This window comes from Manacus vitellinus, unplaced genomic scaffold, assembly GCF_001715985.3.
Source record: "Manacus vitellinus isolate BGI_N305 unplaced genomic scaffold, ASM171598v3 scaffold_26_pilon, whole genome shotgun sequence".
Classification (NCBI taxonomy): domain Eukaryota; kingdom Metazoa; phylum Chordata; class Aves; order Passeriformes; family Pipridae; genus Manacus; species Manacus vitellinus.
The window spans coordinates 7826045-7833952 of record NW_021939960.1 but is presented as its reverse complement, the minus strand read 5'-3'; positions in this window follow the sequence as shown (position 1 = coordinate 7833952).

The following is a 7908-nucleotide window of genomic DNA, read 5'->3' as shown; positions in this document are numbered from 1 at the left end:
GCCGCGCACCGTCCCGGGAGCTGCTGCCGCGTTTCTCGGGTACCCGACGGGTGCATCCGAAGGGAGATCGCCGGTCTTGACAGCAGGAGTTGGGCTCTCTGATGAAGTTTTCCCTGCTTTACTGATGGTGTTGCTGGGTGGGCTCAGACCTGGCCGGCAGGACCAGGACAGTGACTGACCCCCTGTGCTGGGCATCGCTGGGGCCACACCTCAAATCCTGTGTTCAGTTTTGAGCCCCCGATGAAAAGAATGCCATTGAGGTGCTGGAGTGTGTCCAGAGAAGGAAACGGAGCTGGGGAAGGGGTTGGAGCACAAGTCTAATGAGGAGCAGTTGAGGGGGCTGGGGGGAGGCTCAACCTGGAGAAAAGGAGGCTCAGGGAGGAGCTCCTCATTCTCTGCCAGGCTCTGAAAGGAGACTGGACCCAGGTGGTGTTGATCTCTTCTCCCAGGTGACAAGGGACAGGACCAGAGGAAATAACCTCCAGTTGCACTAGAGGAGGTTTAGGTTGGATATTAGGGAAAATTTCTTCAAAGAAAGCATTGTCCAGCCCTGGCACAGGCTGCCCAGGGCAGTGGAGTCACCATCCCTGAAGGGATTTAAAATACATGTAGATGTGGCACTGGGGGACATGGTTTAGAGGTGGTCTTCGCTGTCCTGGGGTGAGGGTTGGACTCAATGATCTTAGAGGACTTTTTCAATCCAAGCAATTCTATTGCCTTCTGATTCCATGATTCTAAGAAGGTGCTGTGTGAGCAGAGGTGAAGTCTGCCACGAGCAGCAGGGATCTGTGAGTACAGCACAGTGCAAGCACCTGCTGAGCTTGTTTTTCTCTTCAAAGAGAAGAAGTTCAGTAATTCCAGGCAGGATGCTCAGAAGCAGGAAGCCTCTTTTGATGAATATCTGAAAGGAGTCAGCTTGTGTCAGGACTGAGATACACCAAGGCTCCCAACAGATCTGCAAAGCGCTATTTGATGGAGAAATCCTGTCAACAGTTGCTCAATCCCATCTCCAAAGTGTTCTGCAGTATCAGGCTGGCTGCAACAGCAGAATGGGCTGATCCTTCCCAGGGTGTTTCCAGCTTGTGTGCTCCTTGAGAGGCCGGCAGGTGATGAAGCTGGATGGATGAAGGCTGCAGAGATACTTTGCTTTAGGAAAGACTTTCTCCCATCAGCTATCTGGGCTTTTTGAAGCTTTCTAAGCAGCAGAGCGTATTTGGACTGGAGTAACCAAAAGAGATGTACCTGGGACTGAGCTCTGAGGAATCAACAGCATGAAAGCTGCTACGGCCCAAGTGGGAGGTCAAGGAGAAGCAACTCTGTGCCATCAGCCCACAGCTGAGATTGTAAAGGTTGTGTTCATCCTGTCCCTGAATATGCATCTCCTGTCTGCTGAGGGCACATGAGGACACAGAGAGGTGATGCTCTTGCATGTGAACAGGAGCTGGCACGTGTGGGTGCAGGAAGCAGAGCTGCTCTGGAGACCAGCCCTGCTCTGGGTCATAAATCCACCCTGTGCACCACAGTCATGGAGCTGTCTTTGCAGAATACTTTGTTTGAGCTGTGCAGTCCCATCACAGCTAATTTATTCCCTTTTGAGAAATATCTTTTTAGGTACCCTTTAGAGCCTTTACTTACTCTTTTAAAGCCTCAAAGCTTCCTGGAGAATGTCAGAGCCGCATTTCCCATCCTGATCTCTACCTTAGTTATCAGGTGTGCTACAAACCTGCATATCTCTCTGGCTCCTGTGGCTGCTCACATGCTGACTCAAGAGTCATTCTGGTTGGGGTCATGTTTTTTTCCACAGGGGTCTGAAGTACAAAGATTGTATCTCCTGTACTCAAGCTTGAAGATAAGGCAACAACTTGACATTCTGGAGTGTTGTTTTCCACAGGCCATAGAGCAAAATTTAAAAGGAGATTTTGCACTACCAGGAACAGCACAGCCCCAAATTCTATCACATTTAGAAGGAAGAGGGTCAATTATTTTGATTTCCTAATGTACCAGAGCTTATGCAATCACACTGTATATCAGCCCACTCATGTTCTTCCAAATTCTTCTCTTTAAAAATTTTTTTTAACCCTTTGGCCAGTTTTATCAAAAAACTATGCTAGTTAGAGCTCAGTTCCTGCCATTACAAACAGCTGGGCAAAGAATGACCTTGCCAGGGCTGCAACTGTGAGAAAAACCAACACATGCTGTCAGACCTTATTAGACAGCAGAGAATCCACATGGAGCTGACATTTGATCGATGCCCAAACCGTGGGAAAAGTTTCAGTAAGTTTGTGCCCTCTCAGGCACCCAGGTCGGTCCCCCAAGAGACTCCAGACTGCTGAAAGCCAGACTCTGCAAATTCTGCAGCTCCCAGAGCTGTTTGTTTGCTTTGCAGTGCCAAACTGGGAGGGAGAAGGAGCTTAGCAGAAGGCTTGACAAAAAGGGCTAATGCTGGTGTTCCAGGATGGGTCTAAAGGCCCCCAAAGCTGCCTGTGGTGGTGTAGAGATGCCCTCCTTGAAGGAATCCCTGCAAATTATCAGCCCTGCTGCTGGGTGGCAGAAACTGGTAGTTTCTTGGAGGGCACTAAAATCCATATTACCATCATGGTTCTCACCTGGCCTCTCAGTGAGCTACAGACTTTCTCTCAAACTCTCATCAGTGTTTGAGAGGTGGCTGAACACTTGTTATGAAGTATGTCAGAAAAAAGTTGGAAGTGGTGACAATAAGGGCAAAACTGAGGTGGCTGGTCTCCTCTGGTTACTTTTGGCTGAAATTAAGGCAGGCAGAGGAGATCTGGTCAGCTGTGCCCTTTCCCTGACCACAGCATGGACAAGGGAAAAAACTGGACCAAGTCCAGCGTGTTCCAATCTATGTCTGCTGCTCCTGCAGGCATGTGGAGAGCTAGTGGAAAGTCTCCACTCTTTGGCTGCAGGGGGAAGGTGATGCTGATGATTGGAGATGGGAAGAGCATATTTGAGGGGGAGGTTTGAGAAGTCAAGTGTCTTTAATGAAAAGAAAATAATTTACATAAGAGGGAAGGTACTCTCAGCTGTATAATCTACCCCAAGAACTACATTATCCTGTTTTTATTCTACTGGCGTGAAGAACATTTCTCTGTTGCTTCCTCCTCTCCAAATCGGTTGGTACACAGAGTTCATTAGAAATCTGGTCTGTTGAATAGCAAAGTAATGAATCTTAGTGATTTCCATTTCCTCTGTCTGAACTGGAAAGTGTTTTTCTCACACCATCTCAGTCTGGAGCAGTAATAACAAAACCACAACTTCTGTTGCAGTTCTTTGTTTGCAGGTGGATTCCTCTGTGGACACATGTAAACACAAGTGTACCTGACCTGCTGACTACAAGACAGAAGACAAAGAAAACAACGGTTATGAGCGTGTGAACAAATATCATCCTGACATTTCCGTTTTAACACAGCAAGGTCCAGGGCTCGTTGTCAGGAAAAGCTGCTCATGACTTTGAGGTTTCTCAGTTACACGCTAAGCTGAGAACAACTTCGACACATAGAGCAGTGATTTTTGTATGTGGTTTTTGGTTTAACAGCATACAATCCTTATTCCTCGTTGATCGGGTGACACTGAAATGGGTAAAGCTTTGGTTACAGCCCGATGGACATGCAGGCAGTTCCAGAACAAACACAACTAAGTTGCAGGATTTATATTTTCATCCTACATCAGTAAGACACTGTGAGATGATGGAGTAAAGGAGAGCAGGGTGCTGTGCCCTGAGGAAGTGTTAGCTCAGATGAGAGTTCCCAAATTGTATCAGTTGGGAGATTTATTTCAATTGAGGGGAATAAAGGCAAGAAGGAAGAATATAGATGTTTTCTCACTTTACCTTGTCTTTCTGTAATGGATGTAGGGCAGAGTCATCCCTGCACTCTTAAGATGTTTTCATTAGAGAATTAAAAGAGTCAAAAATAAGAGCCTTCCCTCTGCTGTACAATGCCTGGTCCAGTGTGGGAAGAGCCGTTTCTGAAGGGAAAGGGTTTATTTTTCTCAGTCTTGAATCAATCGCGGCTTTCCCTGCTGTGAGAGCTGGAGGGGGAGGGGAGGGCTGTCGGGCTTGTGTGTGAGGATTCATTTCCTCCGGGTCACTAAGAACCATCAGATAAGGTAGCACTGGGGTTCAGCTGCCATGAACCCAAACTAAAATTGAAACAGAGGCCCCACATGAAGTGCCCTGAGTGTTTTGGGGAGGCATCCCTGCTCTGCTGCTTGTAGCCAACCCCTCATTTGCTTCTGCTGCTGGAAATGGGTGTCAGGAGAGGTCTGAGCCTGTCTGATCTGAACCCTGTTAGAGATCCTCTTGCTGTTGTCCAAAACCTGTCCCGGAGACAGACTTAAAAATATCCCTAAAAATTGACTGAGGCATCTCTTTCTGACACGCTCCTGGATAAGATGAAAGGAGCTGTTTTCTTCTCCTTCCCTGCCCTTTTTCTCGGTGATACAGATACAAGCCACGCAGCTCTTCCTCTCCTTTGGCGAAGGGAGGGGCAGCTTCCTGTTTTTATACAGAAATTAGATTGATCCAGGATGTCTTTGTGCTGCTGCTGGTCCTGATGCACGCAGAGGGGCTAACAGTGCACGTGGGCTCTGGGAATTTTGCTTTGGCTTTCCTGCTCGTGCATTTGGCTCTCCTGGCACTGCCCCATGGATAGAGCTTTGGGGTTGAGATGTATGGAAGGACACCCCTCTGACTGCCCAGTGTGGGAGACTCCCAAGCACCACTAAAAAGCCTTTCTTGCAAAAGCAGGGTCTGGGTTTCCAGTGGCCCATTCCGGGGTGTTTGGAGGTTCCAGGCGCGGGAGCACAGCTCCATCCTGCTCCGACTGTGGGACTGCCCATCCCGGAGCAGGGCTGTATCTGGCATTAACATCCCAGGAATCTGCTCCAGGCGGGCAGGAACAAAGTGGAGAGACATGTTTACAACTGCTGGGGGGGAAGCACAGGCGGGGGAGCAGAAACAGCCCAGCGTAACAGTCTCACGGTCGAGCTGTCAAGGAATTGGTCTTGGATAAGGAGAAATTGAGAGCAAGCAGCAAATTGGCTTTGCTCAGTGCTTTGGCCACAATTAATAAGGAGGGAACTGGGCAAAGGTACTGTATAATTAAGTTGGCTGATAGCAGAGTTCTGTCCAGAGCAGGAATATGTTGTAGGCTGTCGTGCTATAATTAGCAACATTTTGTTATAGTGCTTTTCCTTCACAAAATGCACTCGGTTAAAGTTGCCAGCTGCCCTCAGGGAGAGAGGCACCACGGCCTGATCCTGCGTGGTGGAAGGGTCTGGGTCTGGCAGAGGCCATAGGATGAGGCTTTTCCTCCAAAAAACACCCATCTGGGAGACACAGAATGCCTCTGCCTGGGATGACCTGTGACATGGGTGATTTTCCCTGTGAGAAAATTGGAGCATGGAGAGGTGAAGTGGCTTTCTAAGGTCACCAACTGAGTCATGGGTAAAGCCAGGAATAGAAGGCAGCAGCCAGGCTCCCAGCTGCTGTACCTATGGTTATTTCTGTTTATGCTCTTCACTTCACTCTTGCCCATGGTTTACTGAGTGCATTCCAAGAGTGCATTGACTGCCAAACTTCCTCCCCTTTAAAACCAGAAATGGACAGATAAGATAGTAAAAGAAATCACTTTAACTGCTGGTATGTGCACAAACATACCTGAACCCCGTCCAAGTTATCAGCCAGTTTTTTTTTAATGCTCTTTTGGGGCAGGAGAAATGCCTCCAATCTCAAAGTGCCTATGGCAGTTTGCTGGCAGGATGTCAGATGATTTATTTCCTTTGCCTGTGGTCAAAAGGAGAAAAAATTTAAAAAGGAAAAAATAAAGAAACATGTTAGACATATCGAAACCCGGTCAAGTGGCTCCACTATAAATCCCATGAAGGCAATGGGAGAATTGTGGCTCTGGGAATTGGAAGTTTAGACTGTAAACCAAAATAAAACTGAAACTCCAAATAAATGCTACATTCTCACCCAATAAATTTTCCCAGAATGCCTTATCTACTTCTCAGTGAAGGCCTTAAGACTTTCTTCCAAGGGCCCAAGGCCAGAGTATCTGGAAAGCCCTAAACTGGGGGGTAATGATTTGGCTCCTCCTTATTCTTGGCATAAGCAGAATTAGACTGCTCTGTCAACTGGTGTTCTGAGGCAGTAAAAAAAGGCTAATTTGGGTGGCAGATCTGACATGCATCAAATGGAAGCATGGCAGTGGCATGAGTGTCCAGAAATGCTGTGCTGTATCTGTACCTCAGTCAGCTGTCCGAGAGCAGGCACTGAGGATGGGGACTTGCCTACATTGTGACCTGAGCTGAATTCACTCACACTGCCTTTAGTTGTGGATCAGTGGATGGGCTGCCCTTGCATCCCAGGGCAGGATCCCATCACCTCTTAATAATTCTTGGCTCTGTCTCTTCTTTCTCCTCTGTTTTATTTTTTTTTTCAATTTTTTTTTTTTTCATTTTGCCCTTTAAATTTCTATTTCAATGCTTTTATTGCAGTCTTGTTTTACGGTTTTCTTCATTCCCTGACTGAGAGGAGATGTACTGTGTAAGGCATGCAGAAGCTCCTGCTGCTGGCATGAGTCCCCTCCTAGAGCAGAGAGGTGTCTGGGTCCCCAGACTGTCATCTGAGCCTCAGGATGTGGCCATGAGTGTTCCCGACAGTGATCTGTGCCATGGAAGCAGGGGGCTGCCTGATCTTTGACCAGAAGGGATTTAGCATTGTGTGGTTTTTCTATGTTTCCTCTGTTCTACTTTTCTGGATTCTTCCCAAGCTTTCCTGGGATCTTTGCAGAGGGATCGGAATTGGAATAATATTGGTTCGGTCCCCAGATATGTTGTATACACAAGGTATCCATTTCGATGAGGTGACTTTCAGAGTGTCCCAGGCATAAAAGCTGACCTCTCCTCTTTGCCCTCGTGGTGATTCCCCAGTGTTAGAGCTGTTGAACAGTGTACAAGTTCTCCCTCCTCCTGCCAGCCCTGGCTCTGTGCACTGGGGTTCCAGGTCCTTTCACGGAAATTAACATTTACTTTAAGAACTAAAACAAACAAAACCCAAATAAATCTCCTCACAAAATAAGATCAATAAAAACATAGCCAAGTGCTTTGTTTTGCTTAGAAGACGCATCTTTGTGCATATCCACTTGTGTGTTGCCAAGTTTTGGAAATCAGCAAAGGCTGACATTGTTTACAGCAAATTAAAGACCCTCTGGAGACACTCTGTCTTGCTTTCCAGTGTAGCCTCGGGCTGGGGGAGGGAGGTAGTTGGACAGTAGCATAGAAGAAACCCTGTTCCAGTGTTGCTAACTATAGCATTAATTTCAGAGTCATAAATAACTTCAGTACCATGGTTACAGCACTAGCCAAGTATGATATCATTTAGTTTAGGATTAGGGGAAAATATCTTCCTTGAGGCTGTGGGTTCTAAAATAAGCAGCTTTTCCAGTGTGAGTTTTCTCCCAAAGGCTACACAAACTCCAGCCTGTGGCCGTAAATTAGAAGGATTACTGTGGTAGAACTGACTGGATGAGAAGTGTCAGCAGGTAAAACAGCTCAGAGAGTAGATTTTTCCAAGTTTCTCAGGGAATGACAGCCTGGCTCTCCATCAGCTTTCTTAGAAAACAGCACCTTCTGGGAATGAGAGCAAGCATGGTCTTTCCAACCCAAGTTCTGCAGTATGGAGCCATGGAGAAGAAGGTCCTTTCAGAAATCAGATGCCACTGATGAACACTCTAAAGATGGATTGAGAGGTCAGCACTGACAGTTCCCATGGCTGCAAGGGTAACAGTAGAGCAAATGACAGCTTGTGTGCATCCATTGGCCCAGTCAAGCAAACAACTGGGATGTTTGTATTACAAAATTTACACACAATTACACAAAATGTACACA